Source organism: Oryctolagus cuniculus, chromosome 4, assembly GCF_964237555.1.
Source record: "Oryctolagus cuniculus chromosome 4, mOryCun1.1, whole genome shotgun sequence".
NCBI lineage: Eukaryota > Metazoa > Chordata > Mammalia > Lagomorpha > Leporidae > Oryctolagus > Oryctolagus cuniculus.
The window spans coordinates 115,277,707-115,305,341 of record NC_091435.1 but is presented as its reverse complement, the minus strand read 5'-3'; the positions used below and the strand labels follow the sequence as shown (position 1 = coordinate 115,305,341).

The 27,635-nt window shown below is 36.1% G+C and overlaps 1 long non-coding RNA gene across 1 annotated transcript in view; it reads left to right on the top strand.

Annotated features, from left to right (window-relative positions):
• Positions 1 to 27,635, top strand: part of LOC127482892 (uncharacterized) — a 261,324-nt gene that overhangs the window by 97,613 nt on the left and 136,076 nt on the right. The window contains exon 2 of the long non-coding RNA XR_011388069.1: positions 9,256 to 9,394. This is a non-coding gene — a long non-coding RNA (uncharacterized lncRNA). The remainder of the gene's footprint in view (positions 1 to 9,255; positions 9,395 to 27,635) is intronic.

Below are 27,635 nucleotides of genomic sequence, written 5' to 3'. Positions count from 1 at the left end.
CTATTCAGATGCGCTGAACCATCACCTACTTCATCACAGGACGGGTAAAACATGTGTGAAGTCAGGAACCCAGGCACCCTGATATCAGACACAGGTGTCCCAAATGGTATCCTAAGCATCAAGCAAATATCCACCCCTACAATAAGTTATTTTTATAACCTCACTTTAAAATCATTTTTGTACATTTGAAGAATACTTTTTGCCTTAGTTTTACTTTGAAATTTTGTTTTATTTCCAATGTTACTGAAACTGCAATATGTTAAAATAAGAACTTGTCTAATTTTGGAAATGTTCAGTTCTGGTCAATTACATTTCTATCTCAACAAGGAGTTTTGTTGTCTCTTGCTTAATAAGGTGAAAGCATTGTATTTCATAGAGCTACATTGTTGAGTTTTCTCTCAAATTATACACTTAATAATGATGTTGCACTTACCTTTATGTATTAGACTTCTCCAGAGAAACACTGGTGGGATGTAAGGAGAGAAGGATTCTGCGAATTGGCTCATATGCTATTGTAGGTTGAGAAGTCCTACTTTCTGCTTTGCAAGCTGGAGGACAAGGAAAGCTGCTTATTCAATTTTGTGCAAATTCTGAGTCTGAAGGCGTAAGAACCAGAGAAACCAATAGTGTAAATCCTGGGTATCCAAAGGCCAGAGAACCTGGAGGGAAGAGACAAGGGTACAAGTCCTAGCCTCAGGGGCTAGTGTTGTGGTGCAGCAGCTTAAACTGCCATGCCATATTGGAGTATCATTTAGAGTTCTGGCTGCTTGGCTTTTGATCTGGTTCCTTGTTAATGGTCTTGGGAAAGCAGCAGAAAACAGGTCACGTGTTTGGGCCTCTGACACCCACATGTCAGAGACAAATGGGGTTTCACACTCTTGCTAACCTGGACAGTAGCAGTCATTTGAGGAGTGAACCATCAGATGAAAGACTCTCTCTCTTTCTCCTCCTCCCTCCCTCCCTTCCTCTCTCTCTCCCCCGTCAACTTGCTTTTCAAACACATTAATAAATCTTAAAAAAAAATCTAGCCTGAGTCATAAAATCCCCAAATGTAAGAAGGCAGTGTATGGCTGTCTCAACCTAAACAGAAGGAACAAGTTTGCTTTTCCTCTACTTTGTGTTCTACTTGGATCTTCAGTTGTGAGATGTGCACCTTGGTGATGGCAGTCTTGACTCAATCTACAACTGCAATGCTAACCAGAAACACCCTCATATCACACCCAAAAATCATTCACGAGTAATGGTTTTCCAATTATTTGGGCAACTTTAGCCCATTCAGGCTGACACATAAAATTAATCACAGTGAGTAAATTTCTTTTTTTGTTTCCTTTTTCAGTCATGGAACAAAGAGGGGAAACAAAAAAATGCTGAGATAATTACAATGCACCATTTATTTCTCTATAAAGAATAAAAAATAGAAGAAAGAATTTTGAATGCTTTTACCATAAATGTTAAATGTTTGATGAGATAGTTGTGTTTACCCTAATTGGCCATTATATAATACATATATGTAATGATATATCACGCATATATCACACATCAATATTAACAATTTTAATATGTCAGGTGAAATTTTAAAATAATATATATTTCAGAAAGTTTAGTTGGTGAATTTACTTGAATAGACTGTATTAAAAAGGAGGAATTATCTTAAATGTTACAGTATATACTTAATATGTCAGAAGGGTTAGTGGCAAATTTCCTGATTCAGAACTTAGTAATTAATAGCAACTCAATAAATATTTGTAGAATGAGTGAATACAATTATCTTTCTTCTTAATAAGTTCAATGTCGTGTAAGAGAGGAACTATCTGACAGGCAGAAAGTAGCATTGCTAAATTTTGTTATCTGCCTTCTTGACCCCCTTACTTTCTATTCAGTAATTTCTTCTAGTAATGCTTTCTCTTTCCCTTAACAGGCATTGTCACAAGTTGTGATGATTCTGTTGGTCATTTTCCTTATTTTGTGTCTGTCACCCCTACTGGAATATAATATTCAGGTGAATCAAGTGTCACGTGTATCTTGTTCAAAATTTTAGCCTGCTGAATGTGACTGTGAGGCATTCAATTAAAATGTGTTGGTAGAGTGGTTTAGCTTCTTCATGGGACCATTTTTACCTTACCAGAAAACGGCAAAGCATTCTGCATTTGACAGTATTTTTTTTTTTTTTGTCTGATACATCTATCTTTTCTGTGCACCAAATTTGCCATGACTCCCATGGTTCATCAATTTCACAGTGTGTTTACAATTTCATTGGTAAAAAAAAACTAGTCTACACCTTTACTAGGCTTATTATCTCACAAAACACATAGTATTTCTGGCAATTGTAACAGCCACATTGGTACTGTTGTAAGCAAGATGCCTAAAAACCATTTGACACTCAGATATTTTGTTTTGGAAAATTTGCATTTAATTTTGGATTTCTGTTTTGCCACATTTTAGCCCCAGTAATTTATGATTTCCTAAATTGAGGAACTCTGACCTATTCATCCTGATTAAAATTATGAGAGGAAAGAAATAAACGGACCCTGTCTAGTCCTTACTGGGAAGAACAACGAGCAACTCTTACATTTGCCCAAGGTACTATGTTAAGTCAAACAATCTTATGATGGACTGGTGCTTCTCCACAGGTAGGAAATTCTGTTGTAAGCTGAAACTGATGCTAGTTGTATAGAGTACTGATAGAAAATGTAGAAATTAGACAAATGGATGTAGGAGAGTAAAGGCAAATGGACCAACCATTCATATTGTTCAACTAGCAGTGTTTTATAAATATGTGTTCAGAGTACTAGGTGGATCTTGAAAAATTACAACCATAGGAACATACAAGAAAATTGACTCGGTGCTCACCTTGTGCTTGACTGTCCTATAACCATAGAATAGTCTCTTGGGTTTGGCACTCTCCACCTGCAATGCCATTCCCAGAGTCTCTCACAATTTCTCACTGTGGCTTTCATAACAGTTCTTTGATTTACTGAGTTTTCCTGCCAGTAGTTTATACCATTGTTAATCTTCCCCACAATAGAAAGTTGTTTTTTTTTTTTCAGTTAGGTAATTTACACTCTCCATTGCTATATCTTTGCATCTGTTTTTATGCCAATATTCTCTGACTAGTCCGTGTTCTCATTGATATTTTTACTGAAAACTGTGCAAACCTAGCTAATTGCTGATCCTCGTCAAATTCTTTTGAAAGGAACAAATGATCTTTGATTTTATTTATTTGAAAGGCAGAGTGTCAAAGAGAGATAGAAGACACAGAGAGAGGTCTTTCATCTGCTGGTTCACTCCACAAATGGCCATGATGGCCTGAGCTGAGCTGATCTGAAGCCAAGAGCTAGGAGCTTCTTCTGGGTCTCCCACAAGGGTGCAGGGGCCCAAGAATTTGGACCATCTTCGACTGTTTTCTCAGGCCATAGCAGCAAGCTAGATTGGAAGAGGAACAGCAGGGACTCAAACTGGTGCCCATAAGGGGCTGGGGCTTTAACCAGCTGTGTCACAGTGCTGGAGAGGCCATATTTTAATAGAATAATGAAATAGAATTTCCCGTATATATTGGAAGAATTAACTTTGGAGATAATACTCCAGTGTATTTGTCTCAAATTATATAGTAAATTACTGAAACAAAAATCGCAGAGCAAGCAAGCCTGGGAGTATAATCCCCGAAACAAAAATGAAGAAAAGGCCTGAAATAATTACCTTCTGATTTTAGAGTTTTATACTGTTTAGTGTAGAATGCTGAGTGATGATTAAAAGTTCAATGAGTATCCCCAAATAAGACACATTAGCTCATCAAAGTTTTAGTTTCTCTGAAATGAATGCTGCTAGTTGATTCTCTAAGAATTGATGTCTGATAAATATCTTAGTGCAAGGATTCAAGGTGAATATGGATTAATTGGTTGCTCAGGGAGATTTCATTGATCAATAATAGCAAACAACAGGAAATGGAAACCTGAGTGCTAACAATATTTTTAGAGTAGACCAAAGGAAGTAATCACTGCACAAATTCAGATCTGCTAGAGTGGATTAATAGATTGATGGCACTTTATAGTTGTTGATATTCCTAACATTTGTTTATCCACTACTATTTACTTGGAATGGCATGTACATTTGAGTATGATGTTCTACCATCATATTAAAATTAAGGCATTCTCATCATCATCATTTGAAATTTTCCCTGATCAACACAGACTCATTATAACCTATCTATTCCCTCCCACTTGACAGCTATACTGCTGGCTTAAGTGGTTTTTAGTTGAGTATAAAGCAAAACTAACTAAGAAACTTGGAAAATCCCCAGGTTTCCATTCACAAGTCATTTGGGGCCCAGTGTTATTGCAGATTGTGCCCAGGAAATATTCTGCAAAACCTGCAGTTCACCAATTTAGATTTGTAACCCAAACTTTAATACTCCAAGGTGTTGATTAGCTTCTGCTTTTGCACATGTTAGCTCTTAGAATAAACATGTACATTCATATGTGATTTATTGTTGTAAAGTTTTCAGTTTTGGTCAGTAGGCATTATATCTTACAAGTATTAATTCATTTCTTAACTGAAGACTAGGGATATTTTAATGCAAATATCTCTATGCATTGTTATTATACCTAATGAACTTCTAAAATGTGAACTCTTTGAACTCAGGCAGTATTGACTAAGTTGTGTATGTTCATTTGTATATGTCAAAATCTACAACTGCATTTAATTTATATCATAATTAAATAGGACACATTTTGCAGTTAGAAAATATTTTAGAATCAGAATTTTTTTTTGACAGGCAGAGTGGATAGTGAAAGAGAGAGAGACAGAGAGAGAGAGAAAGGTCTTCCTTTTGCCGTTGGTTCACCCTCCAACGGCTGCCACTGCCAGTGCGCTGCGGCCGGTGCACCCCACTGATCTGAAGCCAGGAGCCAGGTGCTTCTCCTGGTCTCCCATGGAGTGCAGGGCCCAAACACTTGGGCCATCCTCCACTGCACTCCCTGGCCACAGCAGAGAGCTGGCCTGGAAGAGGGGCAACCAGGACAGAATCCGGCACCCCGACCCGGACTAGAACCTGGTGTGCCAGCGCCGCTAGGTGGAGGATTAGCCTAGTGAGCCGTGGCACTGGCTAGAATCAGAATTTTTAAAGTTTACAAATTTAGTGATAGTTTTACTTTTAAAGATGTATTTATTTGAAAATCAGATTTACAGAGGGAGAGGGAGAGGCACACACAGAGAGATCGTGTATCCACTGGTTCACTCATCAATTGGCTGCAGTGGCCAGGTCAGAGCCAGGCCAGAGCCAGGCCAGAGCCAGGACAAAGCCAGGAACCAGGAGCTTCTTCCAGGTCTCCCACATGGGTGCAGGAACTGAAGCTCTTGGGCCATCTATGCCTTAAGCAGATTTTAATTAAAAGTACATACAAATTTTTATTCATTTTTCAATATTTTTAATTTCTTTCAACTATTCAATCCATTTCTTTTACTATAATTTGAACATATGTGTCAAAAATATATATGCTTATTTTCTTTATTGGCATCAGAGGAAGTGAAGAATATAGGGAGAGGAGGAAACTATATTGTAAATAATAAAAATGATCCCTGCCTTCCTCAAGCAGTATTTTGCCATTAACCAGAAGAGGCATCTTGGGTAAGTCCCTTCATTATAAGCTTCACATACTTTTTCTATAAAGTAATATTGAATGGCCAGGTGATCTTTAAATGTTCTAGGAATCTATAGCATAATTAGAATGAAAAAATATATTGAAAAAAAAAACTTAAGGGAAATGTGCCAAATAAGCTAAAGCAACTGTACTATAATATACTAAGTATCTATATATTGTAGTATAAACTAGATGGCGTGTATACAAGCCACAAGATACTTCTGTTGAAATCATGTGATGCATTTAAATTATAGAAACAAGTGATCTTGTGTTTTACCCTTCATAAAGTTTCCACATTGAAAAAAAAAAAGAAACCAAGAATGATCTTTCCAAAAATAACAGCATTTATTCTGCAGATGAATTGTAATTTTTATAAAAGCTCTGCTGTCTCTTTTACTCTGAGTTCAAAGCCATACTCTGGTTCTCTTTAGAGAACACAATATTTTGGGACTTATCCCAGATAATAATCAATGCAAGACCCTGTGGCAAAAATTCAACACAGATGCTTAGATGGATGGTGACCTCATGATATCTACCGAATGTTACTATTCCTGCTTTGGCTCCTAATAAATGCTTGGGCAGTTAAATACACAGAAGCTGAATGCAAGTACAGGCAATGGCCCCAAGAGATGTCAGGAGCAATAAATACTGAAGATCTGGAAATGTGGTAGCTGTTGATGGCCTGAGATAGTGTTCCAGCACAGTGAGTCCCAGAAACTGGCAGCCAGATATCAAAGGGAGAAAGATAACTTCTAGATTTTTTTTTGTAACTAGAGGAAAAAAGCCTCTGCATAGGAGCTACAGATGTATATGAGTAGCATGTTAGGAGAATGTCATTTTCAAAGGCTACGGGATGTGTGATTTTTGTGGTATTAATGCGTTGTCATAATAGCTTTGGTTCACCAGAAAAGATGACCCTTAGATGAACAACACTCTGAAGTCAGAGTTTACGAAATTTGTTAAAAGTCTCATTTAAAACTCATTGTATCACCTATTTATTCTTGCAAATAGATCTGCTATTTGATACTTGTTTGTAAGACTCTTTAGGATAGAGATCAGTGGTCTCTTCCATGTATTTGTAGACTTGATAATGCCCAGCAGGTTAAAAATACATGATACGGCAACAGCAATAAGACTTTATATTTAAAAATGCTCTCAGACACATCTCCATACCTTTTTCTCACGAGTCTCATAATAAAAAAGAGAGATTATTCATATTTTGCATAGGAAAATTTCAAGTTTAGGGATCTCTAAGTCACTAGTCTGAGAACAATACCCCCTAAATGATAGAGCTAATTCTAAAATATTTTCATATCAAACCGAAAGCTTTACCTATCATATCACCTGGGCTTCTCAAAGCATGTGATGTTTTCCTCTCACTACAGCAAAGAGAGAGTCACTGTTCACTCGGCATCTACTGTAATAGGCACTATCCTAAGTATTTTAGTTTTTAATAATTTCTCCTCCCAACCCTATGAAGTGGGTCCTATGTCCCTATTGCAGTAGATGTGTTAATTTAGGCAACCTAAATGGCCTTCTCTGCATAACATTACTAACAAGGAGATAAGCCAGAATGCAAGCCCAGAACTAAATAAATGTTGATGACATCATTATGGGATTGAGAGTAAGATTATATAGAAAATAAAATTATATCATTCTACTAGACACTTCAGGTACATATACAGCTTGTATATACAGTCAACATAAAAAGGTTCTGACTTGCTTTAAGTCTGTTTCCTTTGGCTTTCAAAAAAGTTGTAAAAGGTGATGTGTGGAGAGAGAAAGTGAGTGTGGAGGAGGTACTGTGAATTAGGATGACTTGAAAATATAGGAAGAAACACTCTTTCAATAATATTTCAAATCTATAGAAAAATTTAGATTATATTTACTGCATTAAAAGCAAACTAGCTTTTGATGGATGGGAGACAAGTTACTGCTTTTTCCTGGATAAGTGTCTTCCTTTGTAAATTGACACAGCAATGTTAAGAGTTTTCATACTAAGTAACCAGAAAGGTGGATGTCTGACTTTTCACCTGTTTACTCCATGTAATTTAAATAAAGCTAAACCAAGCCATTTGGATATCTTCTCTACTACATCTAAAGTAATTTTGTATTAGCTGAGATATTCCTAATAATGATAGAATTAGTTGATATAATTAAGCCTTCTTTGCTGGTTGTTAACACAGCCTGTGCTCCCTAAGGATGTCCCTCTGTTCTGGCAGACTTCCAAAACACATGGGTATTGTTTTGAACCTGAGCCAGAATTGCATGGACATTCTAGAATTTACTCATTTGCTTAATTTCACGTGTTCATCCAAGAGCAATTCCCTGTAGTAATTCCAGATAAAGACTGAATAGTGAACAATAAAGTATGGAACAATTATGAAGCTGAGAGATACATGCATCAAATTTCTAGCTCTTATGATATGTAAAATTGACAGTTGGTCTTCCTCACATTTTCTTTTTATAAATTATCATTCTCCTTACTGTACTCTGCCTATGTCTCCCTGTCACTAAGCTAGAATTCTGCAGCCCCACCAATCCTTGAATGTCTGTGGTTCCCTTTGTTATTTCTACACCAAACCTATTACAAAAATGTTACAATGATAAACATCCACTTAATTATGACATTTTAATGAAAATACTAACCTTATTTTTTCCAGGCCAAAATTGACTGATAAGTTTCTCTTCTACTGTAGATTAGTAATTGATAAAAGCGCTAGTGAAGGGGCCGGAGCCGTGGCTCACTTGGTTAATCCTCCGCCTGCAGTGCCAGCATCCCTCTGTATGGGCGCTGGGTTCTAGTCCCAGTTGTTCCTCTTCTAGTCCAGCTCTCTATGGCCTGGAAAGGCAGTGGAGGATAGCCCAGGTGCTTGGGCCCCTGCACCCGCATGGGTGCATACTCCTGGCTTTGGATTGGTGCAGCACGCCGGCCGTAGCTGCCATTTGTGGGGTGAACCAACGGAAGGAAGACCTTTCTCTCTGTTTCTCTCTCTCACTGTCTAACTCTGCCTGTCAAATAAAAAAAAAAGTACTGGTGAAACAATTCGTGGTAGGGCAATGCCTGAACTACCTCCTGTACTAACTCAGGGGCAATAACTACAGGATATTGTTGCCTCAACTGAAATTAATGATGAAATTTCATATTTTACCATACTTTGTGCTTTGATTGGTGGTGGTTTCACATATTAGCATTTATAATATTAATACAGTGTTAACAATATTATCATTTCCTAATATACCATGGTTGTTTTAGTTAATATATTAATAGTAATAATGTAAATATTTTTATATTTTATAAATGCTCATATGTTAATTTTAATATATAAATAAACTATAAATCAAAAATATATGCTAATATATATTATATGAAATATAAGCATTACAGGCATCCATTAAACCTACTGTGTTGGACAGTCACCCTCTCTATCCTCCTTATAAAGTCATCTCTTCTGTCAGCACTAAGATGTCTATTAGAAAGCCCTGCTTTTGTTGGCCTACCAGGCACACAGCCAGTTGGCTACAAGCCTACAGGTTTCAGTGCCAGATTTTCATAGGATCTTCTCAAAGTTGTTTGGTAAAGTGTAGACTAACATTACCTATTTCTTTTCCCTTACAGAAATATGTCATGAGAATAAATGAGATAATTTAGAAGAAGTACTTTGAGATCCTGGAAAGAAAATGCATTGAGCTTATCCAAGTTGTTGTAGTCCTTAGTATACTCATTTATTAAATACTACATTGAAGTTGACCTGAAGGTAAGGTTTGGAACTTTACTATTACTGTATTCGAACATAAGGCTTCTACAAAATTGTTTGCAATTTGCTTCCAGGCTAACAATACATGTTAGAATTTCTCATTTTATTGAATATGAAGTTGTGGAATTGCTTCCCTTCCTAAGTGCATTTGCAATGTAAACAATTTGTTTTACAAATCAAGGGCATTTTTCATAGCTGACATGTTGTAATTTCCAATAGAAATATAAGCTAAATTGATGAGTTCATTAGGAGGCGTAGAGTAAGGTGATGCTCATTTATTTTCAAGGGATGAATATAACAGGAATACTAAGTTTGTTTTTATTTTTATTGTTTTCCTTCTGAACAAAAGAATGAAGAAATCCCAAATTGTCAAAAAGGAAAAACAATGGGCGAACAGAAGCTTGTGAATAAAAGATTTTGAATGGAGAAAAAAAGGATAACTTACTACAAAAAGACTAATAATTTAAATGCAGTCTTCCCTTCTTTGTGCATGAACAGAAGGCAAAGCTTTTTTATTATGAGTATTCTGTTTTTGTCTTGTCAGATTACCTCTCCTATTTTCCAATTGTACAAGTATATAGAGAGACACTAGTCTAGGTTACCCAATTCCAGACCATAAGTGGATAGTCTAAAAAAAAGCTGAGTCTGAGACATTACTTTAGTCTGATGAAAGACCATTTTTCCCATATTAATTATCTTCTATTTTTTAAATTATTTGTAAATGAGAGAGGAGGGCTTTTTCAAGAACAGGAATGTCCTTCTTTATTCCTGAACCAGAGCTTTCCAGAGGCAGACATCCTCTGTATGGACAAGTTAGGGGCCTTATTTTATATTTGACAATTCTAGATTGATAAAAAATAGAATGTTTTCCACCATTCCTAAATTTTTTTTAACCTGGGAAGAAATAGATTGAGTTCCAGCAAGTGCAACATTATGTTCTTTATTTGAATACAAAAAGAATTGTAATCCACTAAAATAATGTGTTAGATCAAATGTATAAAATAGAATAAAGCCATAATAAAGTTCTGCTGTCCTTGTAAAGGCATATGTCACTGAATTCAAATAATATTCCTCAAATATTAGAAAATGCTATGCATTATCTTTATGAGTAGTTATAAAGAGAATACCATTTTGACGTCTTTATTTTTAACAGCACTGTCAATATAATGTATTCATATTATTAGAGTTGGAAATGCTAATTCAAATCTATATTACCTTACGAGAAAATGTAAGAAGGATGCCAAAATCTGTTTTAAGAAAATGAAACTTAGACTTGAGACATTTGTAGTATATGTTTCCAAAGCATTGGCCCAAAATATAGACAGAACATATATATATTTTTAAAGAGATGAGTATGTTTAAATTGTGTGAGTAATTTATTATAATAAGCAAAGAAATTTGCTTCCCTTTATGCTTAACACACTTTTTAGCAGGAAATTGCTCACCTAGGAACCATCAATACTCTTATACCACTTACACTGTCTTGCAGTATAAGGCTTTCGTATTTGGGGGTGTATATTTTACGTCTTCTAACTCACTGACTGATAGATGCTTATCATGACATTTCCGGAACCTGAGCTGGGAGAGCCAAGAAGGGTAAGTTGAGGCTCCCCTCTTGTGTTCCTCCTCAGTGTTATGACTGTATTCTGCAGAGAAGGAATTTAAAGGTAATCTTTCTTCAAATTTCCTCTTAGTATGAATTGTTACAGGTTGGGGACAGAGGGTTACCCTATTTGCTGATCTTTGGCCAAAATATACAATTTTTAAGATTTATTGTTGAAAATTCTAATTTCGTATATTATTTCTGCTTCTGTATACTGGATATATAGATATTGAAACAGAAAAATACCAACAGGTGTGTATGTGAGTAAATTATTTTATACATTGAATATTTATAATTATATAGCAATATTTTCAACTATAATTGAACTTTGATCCAAACAGTAAAATTTTTTAAGTAAAACAAATATATTTCACAAAATATATTATTTGATATATACACTAATGCAGCCATTTATATACTAATGTAGCATTTTACCTAAAAGAAAAAAAAAAAACCTAGGGTGTGACCTTGAAATTTTTTCCTGTATAGATCAGTGCCTCTAGTGTGTACAGGCAGTGGAACTAGCTAAGCCATCTCTCCCTCAACATGATATCCAGTGTTCTTGTAGATTGAAAGAAAAGTGAAAGAAGGGGTAAAACGCATAATATTCCCCCTTCAGTATAACAAATATTTACTTTGGTATTTATTGCTCTAAATTAATTTGAGCAGAAAATAATGAATGATGAATTACTTAAGGAGAGTAAAATGCAACTGTAAAGAATGATACCCCTGAAGATGATGATGTATTAGGCAGGGCAGCATGGACATGTAAATATGAATTTGTAAAGAAATTGTCAGGAATAAAGAATATTAAGGAGCAGACAATATAAGAAGGAAATATGCTAAGAGATGATAGTGAGAATACTGGCTTAAATGTAATTATATGTTCATATTAGGGAATTACTGTTCATTCTATCTTGGATAGAACAGGTTCAGTCAGGTGATGGAGAGTATTGAAAACCAGATGCAGCACATTGTGCCTGATTGCAGTGGTCAATAGGACATTATTGTAGATTATTAAGGAGAAAACAAAAGCAACGGGTTTGAAAGAGTAAATCAGTGATAAGAAGAATAAAAGCTTTTGGGAAAGAAGATTCTGGAAAGACTACCAGATTCCATGCACTAAAAAGCTACTGCATGAGTTGGTAATAGGAGGAAATAATGGACATATTTCACGTCTTGATGGATTTTGTCACTGCAAGAAACACTGCATGCAGTGAAAGACAGAAAACTGATACTTTTTTTTCACTTTTCTCTTAATTTGGTTAAAGTGAAAGACTTTAATGAGCTTATGGTAGAAATTAAAGGAGACTTTGAAGAGAACCTGGTACAATTGTTAAAGGAAATAGAATGTTTCCAGGGATGATGGGCATAGATGAATTTAGAATACTGATGAAAATAAAGAGACTTCAGTAAATATGAGAAAATAGACGTAGAAACAGTGCTCTCTAGGAGTATATTAATTAGAATTCCATGGTTATAATAAAAACTGATTTTTAATGATAACTCAGAGCAATAGAGCATCTTGAATTGCTTTCTAAACATTCAGTGATTAATTTGTGCTCAAAATAGGTTTAGTACTCTTGTTAGCAGACACAAAGGATCCATTCTTGGGGTGCTGAAAAGCACTCAGCCTCAAGCGGGAGTGTCTCAGACAGAAGCTGTATTTACCTCTGACAAGAATAAGAGATGGTGGGAAGCTATAGTTCCTTGAAGAACCACCTCCTTGAGAAGCCGTTTTCTAGGGCTTTAACAGCAAATATTCAGGGAGATTCCAGGATGTAGCAGAGGATCCCTCCTGCTTAAGGAAAATACTTCATCCTCCATATGTTTAAAACTCTGACTCAGATTAATTTCTCTCGGTGTTCCTTGATTGACTAGTGGGCTGGCCCCCTTGACATACAGTATTTCAAGATAAACTTTCCTGCAACATCCTCTAAAAAACAAGTTCAGTTCAGTCAACTGTCTCAGATTTTCTGCCTCTATTCTTGTGCTCCCTCTTGCCTAAGTCCTACGCTCTGGATTTTAATATCAATGTATAATAATCCTATGAAAACAAGTAAATCATGTGTGCTTACACAAAAACTTTCTAGCAACCAGAAAATATAAAATTAGAAAATGTATTTTTTTCTAATGAGAATGATACTAAAGTATTTCTTACCTTTGCCAAATAACCATTAGAAATTATGGAACTTTCAATACAAATCTGAAGTATTTTTAAATTTTTTAATGGGAAAGCAATCCCAAATCTTTACATACTTAGAGGAACATCTTATTCTTGTGTAAATACAAACTTCAGATTAAAAAAATATTACTTGATGACTCTGAGAAGAAAATTCAAAATGGCATTGCCTTATATTGTTTCCCTGTTGAATTTTACCAAAATTTATACAATAAAGATTTTATTACTAAGTGTAAATAATCAAATCTCTTAGAACCATAAGGATCAGGCTATCACAGTGGTGTTATTTCTTATGTGAAATTATTTTGAGATATAATCAGATTTTAACAGAACATGAATGCTTTTCTAAAATCTAGTTTTTTTATGGATAAAAATCAAATGTTTGTAAAATATAAACATGATATCTCTAAACAGTACAGAGACTTCTGTTTAATCAGGCAATCTTCATTAACATGTACAAATAAGATCCTGATTAATGAATTGACAACATTCTAATTTTACAGAAATTTTTCATGGTGTGTTTTTGATTCTTGTATGAAAACAATTAGAAAAAGAGGAGTTTTAGGAGAGGTGATAATGACCCTTTCAAGATAAGAATGATGAACATCTTTCACTTAGTGAGTGCTTACTAAATGTCAGGCATCATGATAAAATCTATAGTATTTGATTTTTCCAGCATCTATCTTTCTCATCTAATATGAGAAAAATAACTTTGAAAATGTTTAATATCTTCCCTAAAATCACACAGTTAATAATGTATCAGCATCAATTTTCAAATCCAGGGAGAAATTCTTTCAATAGCCATGACCTTTGCCACTTTTTCATACTGTCTTTTAATATGTGGTTCAAAATGAGGAAATTGGTCAAAAAGGTCGGTGTGAGTGATCACTTGATTGCAGCTTGGGAGAAAAACACAAAAATCAAGAGTATAAAAACTGTATAGAATCATGAAATTTTAAACTTTTAATTTTAGAGGGAGAGAGACAGAGACAGCATTTTGTCCCGTAGTTCATTCCCCCAAAATCCACAGTGGCTGGAAGCTAGGAACCCAAGCCAGGTCTTCCACACACGCATGGCAGAATTCCAATTAATGAAGCCGTTGCCATTGCCTCCCCTGCAGTCGGGAGCTGCAAATGGGTATTGAACATAGACACTTCCTTATGGGATGTGGGAATTTTAGGTGCTAAGACAAACACCCATCCCAAATAATGGAAATTTAAAGATAGCAATACAATTTTCAGATCATAGAGTCCAGGTTCTCAACTGAGAAAACTAAGACTCAAAATAGGAAATTAGCGAGTGACATTACAGATAGATCAAATCAAATAGGCATTTAATTAATCAGTTTTATAATATTTACAGTAAAACCGTAATGTATATATATATATTACATATAGTGTGTACATGCACACACATGTAGACAATCTCTCTTGACATTAGAGACATGATGGGGAGAGGAGATTATGATGAGAAGGCAAGTCACTAAATTGTTCTCTACAACATTTCAAAGGGCAAAAAAAGCCTCTTTGTCATAATCTGTCAAGAGTTAATATTAAATGCAGAAGAACAACCCAGTGAACTCCTTCAATATATGAGGCCCGTATTACATATTTCTACATTTATTATCTCATTTAACACTGACAAGTTTGTTTGGAACTGTTAAAGTGCGCAGTTAATATATGAGTATCAATATTAATACTTGTTGGCAAGTATACTCATTTTAGAATTATCTACCAGTCCTACATTCACAGATAAAAATGTAATAATTATATAATGATATCTATCAGTGTGGTGTGAATATTAATCATTTTCCCCTCTGGCTTATTTAAGATATAAGGGAAAAATTATATGCATTTAAAATGATATCTGTTATACTTGTGTACCTTGTGAAACATATACCATGATCAAACTAATTAACATATTCATCACCTCATTGTCATAGTTACATGTTTTGTGTGTGTTAAGAATACTTTCATATTTCCAAAAAATTCAGTAATACGATAAGAAATTATTGCCTGTAGGCATCATGCTCTTCATTAGATCCTCCGAGCTTATATATAACTAAACTTGTGTGCACTTTGAACAGTATCTCTTCATTTCTCCCATCCCACAGTCCCTGGCTAACACTATTCTCACTGTTCTGAAGAGTTTGACTTCTTTAGATTCCACATATCAGTTAGATCATGGAGTTTTTGTCTTTCTTATCTGGCTTACTTTATCTAGCATAATGTCGTCAGGGTTCTGCCAGCAGGATTCCCTTCTCTTTTATGGCTGAGTCTAACATTCCATATTGTGTGTATGAGTGTGTAATGTATCCATCCTTGTGTCATCAACAGGAACTTAGGTTATTTCTCTGCCTTTGCTTTTGTGAATAATGCTGCGATGGACATGGGCTATGTCTTCAACATGCTGATTTCATTCCCTTTGGAGATATACCCAGAAGTAGAGATGTTGGATCACATGGTAGATAGTTTTCTAATTTTCCGAGAAACCTCAATATTGTTTTGTTTAATGACTGTGCCAATTTACATTCCCACCAACAGTGCACAACAGCTCCTTTTAAACTATTCCTAACACTTGTTATCCTTTCTCTTGTAATAAAAGTCATCCTGGCAGATGTGAGATGGTTTGATTTAGACTTCCCTAATGTTAGTGATATTGAATACTTTTTTCACATGCTTCTTGGTCATTTATATCATCTTCTTAAAAATGTCTATTCAGGCCCTTTGCTTATTTTTTAGTTATATTATTTGGTGTTTTACTACTGAGTTATTTGAATTCCTTATACATGTTGTATATTTAACCTACCTTTGGCACTTTAGGCTGGCACAAAAAAATACTTCCAAGTGGGAAGTTTGTAAACAATTTATTGCTTCCAGTTCTGGAGGTTGGAATGTATATAATAAGGCACTGGCAGATTCAGTGTCATGGATGGTGCTTCCTAGTTTGGCCTCACATGTTGGAGACAAAGGGTTTTCAAGTTCCTTCCAGCCACTTTTATAAGGACTCTAATGCCATTTATCCCTCATGGCCTACTCCACTCTGACAATCCCCATGTCTTCACACCAAGGCATTGAGGAATAATTTTCAACATATAATTTGGAAGGAGGTAGGGTACACACATTGAGATCATGGTCAATACCTTATCAGATGTGTGGATTTTAATTATCTTATTCTATTCCAGAGGTTATATCTTCACACTGTTGACTGTTTCCTTGAGAGTGCAGAAGCATTTTAGGTAGAATTCCAGACGACCAATGCTTTAAAAACAAAGTTGCCTCTAGTTGGATATGCCTTGGTACATCCCAGCACTTTACTATGGAATATGATTATGTTTCTATAAAGTGCAAGCTTTTCTATCCTAGAGTATCTGATTGCAAGTGCTTTAAGTGATATTCAAATATTATTTTGTTTACATATGGTTTTTCTGATATCCAAAAATGAAATGATTTAAATAAGCACACACACACACACGCACACACACACCAATATATAGCATCTATGATCCAGATCCAGTTTCTGGACCTCTGTTTCTGCACTATAATCTACTAAAGATATTGTTGAAGGTGTAGATTCCCGGCTGTACTCCAGACAAACTGAATCAGAATCTAAGGCTTGAGCCAGATATGCATTTTTAACAAATTCTTGGTGATTTCTGGGGCTTGTGCTGTGGTTCAGTAGGTTAATCCTCTGCCTGCGGCGCCAACATCCCATATGGGCACCGGTTCTAGTCCCGGCTGCTCCTCTTCCAATCCAGCTCTCTGCTATGGCCTGGGAAGGCAGTGGAAGATGGCCCAAGTCCTTGGGCCCCTGCACCCGTGAGGGAGACCTGGAGGAAGCTCCTGGCTCCTGGCTTCAGATTAGAGCAGCGCCAGCTGTTCTGGCCATTTGGGGAATGAACCAACAGAAGGAAAACCTTTCTCTCTGTCTCTCCCTCTCACTGTCTGTAACTCTGCCTCTCAAATAAATAAATAAAATCTTAAAAAAAAAAAAACCAAAACAAAATTCTTGGTGATTTCAATACATGTTAATACTGAGAAGCCTTACTCTGTATTCTCAGTCAAAAGCTGTTCCTTATTGCCACCAAAGGGTTAATTTAGCAACTATGAAAGCATTTTTCCTGTTTATTTTTTGCATTATATTATGGGAGATTCATAACTCATATGTATCAGGAAGAACCTTGTCTTGAGAGGAAAAAAATATCAATGTTGGAAGCAGTTATTTTCTTTTCCTGAAGAATAAATATATGTATACATGTATATGTATGTACACTTACTTGTATATGAAATAGGAAGGAAAAATTAACTACTGTTGTCACCCTCATATAAATAACGTTTTTAAGAAGTTAAGTTGGGTATATGATTCCAAGAAGAGATATCACATTTGTGTGCATTTTGTTCTTATTTTTGATTCTCCTATCTACACAACCCTTTACAGTGAATAATGGATGCCCTGTACTCCTTTGTAATACAGTCACTGAATTGCACTCATGGAAATCTTCTTTAAAGGTCATCTTGTCCTTCGCTTGACCTCCAAACCTCATGTATTTGAAATTCTATTTTTAAAAGATTTCCACAATTGCAATGTTCTGAAGTCCCCTGAGAACCCATTTAGTGTTGAACAGTCTTTTCCATTATCAAAAGCGTCTTTCTTCCTTCCCCTGTTTTTCTATTAAAATTCATCATTCTCTGTTATGTTTTCAATGAAAATGGAAAATCCGTGGTCATCATCATCTGTGACATAACCCTTCATTGAAGACTGTTAATAAAGACCCTTTAACCAGTTCTTCTCTAGCCAAGTAACATAAGTCCTTTAAACATTCATTAGAATTTCCATTTTCTAATCCTTCAGTTATTTCTTTTCTTCAATCTTGAGCTCACTTCAACCTCAAGTTCTGGGATGTGAAACTAGACAGTAGGAGCTCGCCTTGGCTGAATATAATAGTAGGATTACCTTGCTGTTCTTATTTACTCTACTCCTATATATGCATCCTGTAGAACTCTGAGAGGTACAGGTAAGATGTAAATGGTGTCCTGATGCTCATGGTCTTGAATAATTTCATAGCATTTTTTCATAAAGATATGGATGTTATTCCCAGGAACCTGGCTAGTTTGCATCACAGGTAATTACTTTCGGCCTATCTATAGCATTCTAGGTTTCAATTAGATGAAATATTCTTCATTTTCACCGAGAAAGCCATTATTGCAAAAAGTTGTTTCAGCGGAACAAAACAGCACTGCATTTTAACAGAGAGAGAAAGGACCACTTTATATTCATCCTGTAAAAAGGCTAACATTCCTCACAGGTATGAAACACAGTAATACAGACTCTTTCTCCCCAAGTTAATGTACATGATTCAACATGCTATTTTTTTCTTTTATATCCTGATCTGGTTTAGTTATCCTAAATGCTATGAAGAAAATCTACCTTGATTTCATTTTCATTCACTAGTTACAGTGACTTTTTAAGATAGAACTTGACAGGTGGCATTTACCAGATAAAATGCTGGGCCATATTTGAGGGCCTGGGATTGATTCCTGGTTTCAGCCCCTAGTTATTTGTTAATGCAGGCAGGAGGTGGCAGTGTTGATGTTTTAAGTAATTGAGTCTTTGCCACCATGTAGAAGTCCTGGAATCAGATTCATCCATCCAGGGGCCAATGTGGGTATTTGGTGAGTGAATGATGGAAGTTCTTTATCTCTGCCTGTGTTTGTCTTTCTGTCCTCAATAATTTTTAAAAAGATATTTTGAAAAATTAAAAGTTAGGTAAAATATGAAATTGTCAAAATTGCAAGTGATATGTATGTATACTTGTTTTATTGATATTATTGAACATACAGAGGATTTACTTCATTTTTTAAGATTGTATTTATTTATTTATTTGCAAGGTAGAGTTACAGACAAAGGGAAATACATGGAGAAGGGTCTTCCATCTGCTGGTTCACTCCCTAGATGGCCACAACAGCTGGAGCTGAGCCAATCCAAAGCCAGGAACCAAGAGCTACTTCTGGGTCTCCCACATGGGTGCAAGGGCCTAAGCACTTCGGCCATCTTCTACTACTTTCCTAGTCCATAGTAGAGAGCTGGGTCAGAAGAGGAGTAGCCAGGACACGAACCGACACCCATGTGGGATGCCGGCACCACAGGCAGAGGCTTAACACACTATGCCACAGCTCCAGCACCAAGAATTTACTTTTTTTTTGCTTGTCTTTTATTGTCTTCTTCCATGTTAGAAAAGACCAAAGAATATGAATATATGTATGTATATACATATATATATGAACACATGTATATGCACACATTATTCCATAAAAACCAGTTGATCATTTATATGTCAGTGCCTACAATTTATTAGTCATCAAAAATTCGAAAACATGTTAGAGCATTCTGGCTTTTGATGTATTCTCTATTTGAATAGATTTGCTTTTTTTTTTTTAATAGCATCTTCACTATTACCTCATTTTTTGGTAAGATTTATTTTATTTATTTGAAAGAGCAGAGTTAGAGAGAGAGAGAGAGAGAGAGAGGTCCTCCATTCACTGGTTCACCCTCCAAGTGATGGCAACATTTGGGACTTGGCCAGGTAAATGCCTGGAGACAGGAGCATCTTCCAGTTCTCCTACACGGGTACAGGGTCCAAGCACTTGGGCCATCCTCAGCTGGTTTCCCAGGCACATCAGACACATCAGCAGAGAGCCTGAAAGGAAGCAGAGCAGCTGGGACTCTAACTGGTGCTCATATGAGATGCCAGGGTCGAAGGCAATAGCTTTACCTGCTATGCCACAATGCCAGCCCAAAGGCTTTCTGTTTTGCTTTCTCACATACTCGACTTCTTGGAAATCGCATATTTTGTTTTAACCTGTTTAACTCTATGTGCATTCTAGAGCCTCTTAGATGCATGTGAAGGCTCAGGGGCCTTTGCAGAAGGGTTACAGCAGCACTTCTATATCCACTCTTTCCTCAAGTCTTTCCCTACCTTCCTGAACATTCTTCCCACTATGGGAAGAAGCTTCTGCCTAAGCAGGCTTTGTGAAGGCATATCTTCCTCAATGGAATGCAGCTGCATTAGCAGAAGGTTTGGGTTATTATTAGATATTTCTTTTAGGAAAACTCCTTATCATACTCCAAGGACATAGAAGATGAGCCAGGATCGGAAGTGGAGCAACCGGGACTCAAACCCTTAATTATATATTTGTAAAAACAGATAAAAAAAGATCCTTTTCGAAGATTAAAGATGTGGAAACAAATAGGGTGGTTTGTGAGCATAAATCTGTGGGAATGTATTCAACATATATTAGACCATAAACTGTTAAAGGGCAGGAACTATACCTAATTACTTAAATTACTTTAATAATTAATTACTTCCCTCTAGATACTGAATTAGATGAAAGATACATGCTCAAAAAATTATATTTTGCAAGTGCACCTTTGCTTTCTGGAATAATGAAAATGATTTTTAAAAACCACTAAAACTGAAGTATAACTTTTTTCTATGAGTCACTTCATAGCAATATAAATATTAGGTCATCACTACTATTTTCAATAAAGTGCATTTGGATCAACTCCAAAACTGTTTTGCACAGTTCATTTTTTTCTCTTCTGAAAAATCATTATTGTGGTGGCTTTTCATAATTAACAAGCAAAAATCATAAAATAATATTCTTAAGACATAAAAATTCAACAGTATGGGGTTGTTTTCTCTCATGAAGCATTCAGCAGATGGTAGGATCACTGTGATTCTTGGTGAGTGGGAAGTAAGAACAGTTCCACATTGTACCATGGACAAGTGTCAGCTGACAAGAACATTTTAGTGTAAATCTGATGGGACTTGATATTCCCCTTCGATAGTGAAGTGTTTGTGCTTAAAGGATCCCCGTTTTGAGACTCTATAATGATGCCTGATCCATATCAGAGGATGGGAATTCCCTGTAATATTTCATTAGGCTTGTCAACCAGATTTATTCATAAATGAGAATAAATGAGCATGTCAGCATAAGTTATTGTGGTAATTTGTGAAACTGTTAATGAGATATTTTCAGAGCTCATAAAAGAGAAGTGCTATGTCATTAAATTACTTCACAATAATTTTATTTTGATACAGTAAGTGAGCCAATATCTTATCAAAAATGACACTCTGATGCATCAGTGAACTGAAGATGAACAATTAAATGTTCCAATGAAAGGGGTTTGATATTATTTATAAATTATGACTTATAAAAATGTGAAGTTGTTCTTAATACATTGGACACATTGTAAACTTTATCAGAAGTAACCTATGCTTATCAGCAAGTAACTTAGTCGTAAGTATGACCTGGAAATTGAAAGTACAATGCACCCAGACATGTCACAGTGTAACAAGTGTATGGTATTCTTGAATATAAACCCTGATATCAGATGTGTACTGAATGCTTGAGGGATAAACCGGTCTTACCAGGACGTCTAGAGAGACAACACATCTTGACTACTAAGTCCAGTGGGTTGCAAGAAAAGAGAGAAAAAGGCAGGAATCCTGGAGAAAGATGAATATGTGAGTGCACCTTGATTTGAGAATGTTTAAAAATAACCTGCTATAAACACTGCGGCAGGAAAAGGAAGCTGGTGGTGTCAGCAGATACTACAAAGCATCCTATCAGCAGAAAAGAAACATAGGCTACTAGGATGGAAAATGTCTCTCCCTTCACGGAGAAGAGGCATCTGTGGCTTGATGGATACTAATGTTGGAAGTCAATTGGGGAGACTGTTTCATTAAAAGTGTACTGTTCGGCCCTTTAGTACCTTCTACGTGGTATCCATAGATTGAGTATAGCTTTTGTGATGCCTTAAAGAACAAGTGCAGATACTATCATAAAGGTTTGTACACCTCACTGGGAATACAGAAAAAGTTTACTGTCTGCACAGGGGCCTGAGAGTCAAAATAGGAAAGCCTGCGCACAGGTGTGCTGTTGTGAAGTACCAGTATAAGCCTAACTCGTAAATACTCTTTCCTTTTAACTCTGGCTTCATATTGTATCCCTTAATGTGTCTGGGTTGATGGACACCTTCCTGAAATCTTTCACCTCTGGCTTTTTTTTTTTTTTTTTTTTTTGAGACAGGCAGAGTGGACAGTGAGAAAGAAAGGTCTTCCTTTACCGTTGGTTCACCCTCCAATGGCCACTGCAGCCAGAGCTCTCCGGCCGGCACACCACGCTGAGCCAAAGCCAGGAGCCAGGTGCCTCTCCTGGTCTCCCATGCGGGTGCAGGGCCCAAGGACTTGGGCCATCCTCCACTGCCTTCCTGGGCCACAGCAGAGAGCTGGCCTGGAAGAGGGGCAACCAGGACAGAATCCGGTGCCCCGACCGGGACTAGAACCCGGTGTGCCGGCGCTGCAGGTGGAGGATTAGCCTAGTGAGCCACGGCGCCAGCCTCACCTCTGGCTTTTATTTCACTAAGTAAGGGAATCATTATTGGCTCTATTCCTTAAAAGCCAAGTCAGACCCAGAAGACTTGAAGCAGACTGATCCTAAACTTATGCAACAGCCATAATCACATTGATTTAATGAGAGACGTTGCTGGGGTCTGGGTCTGCAGTAAGGATCTGGGGATGCTCTTAGACAGAAGAGGCCCCCTGCCACATGGAGCCAGCAATGTAGGTAAGACATAGGAGACACACGTAAAAACAAAAGCGACATAGAAGTAACTGAACTAAACAGTGCCATATGTCTTTGAATGAGCACAGAAAGGTATATGAGAGTTTAGAGGGCTTATGGGAAGAAACACCTTCATTTGAGGCATAACACAAAATTCAGTAATGATAACTGGTGCTTTATAGTGTACAAAAGTTTTATGCATGTTCTTTAACTAGTTTGTTTCAAGAACCATGAAAATAATTATTATTTGTTTGTTTTTGAAGCTATTGAATCACAAGCACAGTAGAGTTAAGAGACAAATTCAAGTCTTCTGTTTTGTAACTTTTCTGAAAAACTTTATTACCAATCATGTAGGCAATAAATAGTAAAGATCATGTAACCTGGCAATCAGATTCTGGCTTCTTTGTATTTTAGCTATGTGATCTCTGACACATTATTGTGTCTTTGTTGCATTTATAAATCATGAAAGTATCATGCACTCATAGGGTTGTTTTAAGGATTAAACGAAATAGTGTTTACAGTGAGTTCAGACTACTATCTAGTATGTATTCAGCAATAATTCTCAAGTGTTGGGTCTTAGGGCTCCTTTACAAACTCAAAAGTTACTACTCTGCACCCTAAAGAGTTTTTATAGGGGCCCAAGTGTGGCACAATGATTTAGTTGCCACTTGGTATGCCCAAATCTTGTATCTAACTGCCATGGTTCAAGCCCCATCTTTGGTTCCGATCCAATTTCCTGTACAGTGCACTCTATGACATAGCCAGTGATAGTTCAAGCACTTGGGACACTACCACCCATGTAAGAGACATAAATGGAGTTCCAGGCTCCTGACTTCAGCCTGCCTGTGCTTTTGTGGGTATTCAGGGGGTGAACCATTAGAATGAAGATGGAAGGTAGATCTCTCTCTTTATCCCTCTCTCTTTCTCTCTCATTCTTTCAAATAATTAAATAGAGCTTTTAAAAAAGGATTTTTGTGTATGTGGAATATAATTAACAATTTAAAAAATATTTGCCTATTAAATTACTTTAACAAATTGATTACAATGTTACATAAATGATATAGTTTTTAATAAAACAGTTTACCAGATGAAAATATTTAGTTATAAAAGCAGAATTATTTCACGCTTTTGTAATTATCTTTAGAATTTGGCTTAATAAAACAGAGCTCACTGAGTGCATGGGAGCTGTTGATAATTTTTGAAGGAACATGTGAATAAAATCTGTTCTCCCACAGGTATAAAGTTGGAGAAGGGATGAATGTTCTCAAAAGCTTTTCATGCAGTTGTAGATTATCATTGGTGATGCTATAACAAACACTGACAAATTGTAGTTTCCTAGCTAATTGTGGTGTGGAATCTGAAACTATATTGATGAACATTTTGAAGTCTGTTGCATTAATCTATTTATGTATCATGTATTTGGATGGATGTTTCACTGATACAAAATTTTATATAATCAGGCATGGTCATTTGAAAAATCTTGGTTAACTGAATATTGAACAATCTTCCAAGTGTTGACACATTTCATTGCTATAATTAATATCAAAAAACTACATTGAAAGAATATGAACTCAGAGGGACAGATGAAAATTCTCTGTTTCTTATTTTGGCTTGAAATCTTGAACATTATTATTGGTAACGAACAATGCCAGCTGTTTTTCTTGAAGAATAAGCTTACTTTGTTCATTTCTGAGGAAATTTCTGCCAAGTGCACATCTGAATGGTTGTAGCTTATTAATCATCCTTTTCTATGTAAAATAGAAATAGTTCAGTCAGCACTGAACTCACATAAATTGATAACTACATTTTCTCAAGATGATCATCATACTTCAGTTTGCAGCAGAGGTGCTTATGTAAAGTTTCCATTTTATTATAAGGAAGAATAAAAACGACATTCTTAAGGACTGTGATTTAATATTGTTTTCCTGTTTCCTGGACACCCTTACGTTAATTTGTTGTTTTTCCTTTCATTTTTTAACTATGAGAGTGTGGTGATGAATGCAGTGACTGACAAGAGAGTTGTGTGCCACTGCCTTGATCTCTGCCCAGTTATTAGCTGTTTTTTTTTTTTAATATTTTATTTCACAGTAGTTTTAAATTTACCAAACAAAATGATGAGGTATTATTGCAAAGAGTTCGTGTATACCCCATGCAGTTTTCTTTACTATCGCTTTTACACCTTCAGTGCAAGCGTCAACACAGTGAAAATAGAAGAAAAAAATGTAAGAAGCAGTTTGAATTTCAAGAACCTCAGTGAAAATGTCGGTATCTCCAGGATCCTGGACTACAGATTATACATTTTCTCCATATGCTTTGTGGCCATTTGTGTGCCTTCTTTTGAGAAATGTCACTTCAGATCATTTCCCCTTTTTCATTCAGATCATTTGATTTTTGTTGTTGAGGACTTTCTAAATAAATTTTCATTTTTTTGAGAGAGACAGAGAAAAAGAGAGAGACTTCTGTCTACTGGTTCACACCGCAAATGCTTGCAACAGTTAGAGCTGGGCCTGGCTGAAGCCAGGAGTCAGGAACGCCATCCTGATCTCTCATGTGGGAAGAAGGGGCCAAAGTACTTGGGTCATTTCCCACTACTTTCCCAGGCAGATTAGCAGGGTGTTGGATCAGGAGCAGTGCAGCCAGGACTCAGAAATGGGATACAAGCAGTCAGGTTGTAACTTAATGTCTGTGCCAAATGTTGCCCTTGTTACTCAGGTTTCTTACATATCTAGATGTTATTCTTGCTTCTGATGAGTAGATTGCAAGTATTTCTTCCCATTTTATAGATTGTTTCCTTTGCTGTAGAAGCTTTTTGATTTGATATAATTCCAGTTATCATTATTTTTTCTTTTGTTGACAGTGGTTTTTTTTGTTGTTGTTGTTTCATTGTGCAAAAAAAAAAAAATCTTCAACAATGTCAGACACCATTTCTCTATTTTCTTCCGGTCACTTTATGATTTGGCATTTTAACTTTAATTCTTTAATCCATTTCATTTTGATTTTTATTTACTGTTGTAATAGATGCCTTGTCTTACTCTTCTGCTTTTGGATATCCAGTTTTCTCAGCATTTCAAAAACAACTGTCCTTGTCCATCCTGTATGTGTGTTCTTTGTCAAAAATTAATTGACTGGTAGTGGAGAGGCTTATTTCTTGGTGTCCATCTTATCTATTCCATTGGTGTTTGTGGGTATTTTTATGCAAGTGCCATGCTGTTTTGGTTACCATAACTTGTATTATATTTTGAAGTCAGATTTATTCTTTTTACTTGAGATTATTTTGGCCACTCTGTAACTTTTGTATTCTGTACAAATTTTAGGGCTGTTCTTATCCATTTTAGTGAAGTATGCCAGTGATGTTTTTTGTTTGTTTTTGTTTTTTAATTTATTTGACCAGTAGAGTTATAGACAGTGAGAGAGACAGAGAGAAAGGTCTTCCTTCCATCGGTTCACTCACCAAATGGCCACTATAGCCGGCGCCACGCTGATTCGAAGCCAGGAGCTAGGTGCCTCCTCCTGGTCTACCATGCGGGTGTGGGGGCCCAAGCAATTGGGCCATCCTCCACTGCCCTCCCAGGCCACAGCAGAGAGCTGGACTGGAAGAGGAGCAACCAGGACTAGAGCCCGGCACCCATATGGGATGCCAGCGCCGCAAGCGGAGGATTAGCCAAGTGAGCCATGGTGCTGTCCCTGTCATTGATGTTTTGAAAGGAACTGCATTAAATGTGTATATCACTTTAAGTAGCATGGATATTTTGAGAATATTAGTTCTTCCAATCCAGGAACACTAGGTGTGTTTCCATTTACTTCTGTCATCTTTTCAATTTCACTCATCAATGTTTTATACTTTTCATTGACCCTCTTTGTTAAGCTTATTTTTAGATATCTTATTTCCTTTTTTATTATTGCAAATAAGATTAAATTCCTGATTTATTTTCAATATTATTTACTGTTGGCATTAACACTTTGATATTTTACATTGGTTTTCATCCTGCAACTTTAATGAATTTGCTTTTCAGTCCTAATAGGTTTATCTTTCTGTTGGAGTCTATAGTATTTTTTGTATATATCATGGTGTCATTTATAAAACAGAGACAGTTTGCCTTCCTTCTTTACTACTTGGTTATTTTTTCTTACTGTGGCTTAATCGCTCTATACAGGGTTTACAGTTCTATGCCAAATAGAAAATGGTGAAAATAGTCATCCTGGCTTCTTTCTAGTCTTAGAGGAAAAAACTTTGATCATCTCTACATTCACTTATATTAGTTATGTGTTTGTCACATGGTATTTATTTTGTTTCCAAAAGAGAAGCATTATCTTTTCCTTATCATAATACATCTATTTTCAAATTATATTTAGCTAGGCAGGAACATTTATTGATTTTTTATACTAGGATGATCTTTAAAATTTAGAATTAACTTGTCTGCATTGCACTTTGAATTTTAACGCAGAGTTTTTACTATGTAATTGTCTCATTGAATACTCTGAAGAATCTTGTGAAATCTGAGTTATATCTCCATTTAGCTGTTCTTTCTACATGATCCTCAGACCATAAAGCTGAGAATTGAGAATAAAGAGTTTAATCTAGAATTTCTGATTTTTTTCATAGCTTTGAATAAATATAGTGAACTTCATTTTATATTCAAATACACAATTTGTTATACTGCTGTACACAATCAAGTGTTAAAACCTTCACCAAAATATCCTTGTTAATCTGTCATGGTCAAACGATGTTGTAAAACTGCAGTAAAAATATTTGCAGCTCAGCCTCTGTTTGCCAGTAGAGGTTGCTCTTAGGTTAGTGATTACCTTGAGATTACATTAAATCAAGAATAT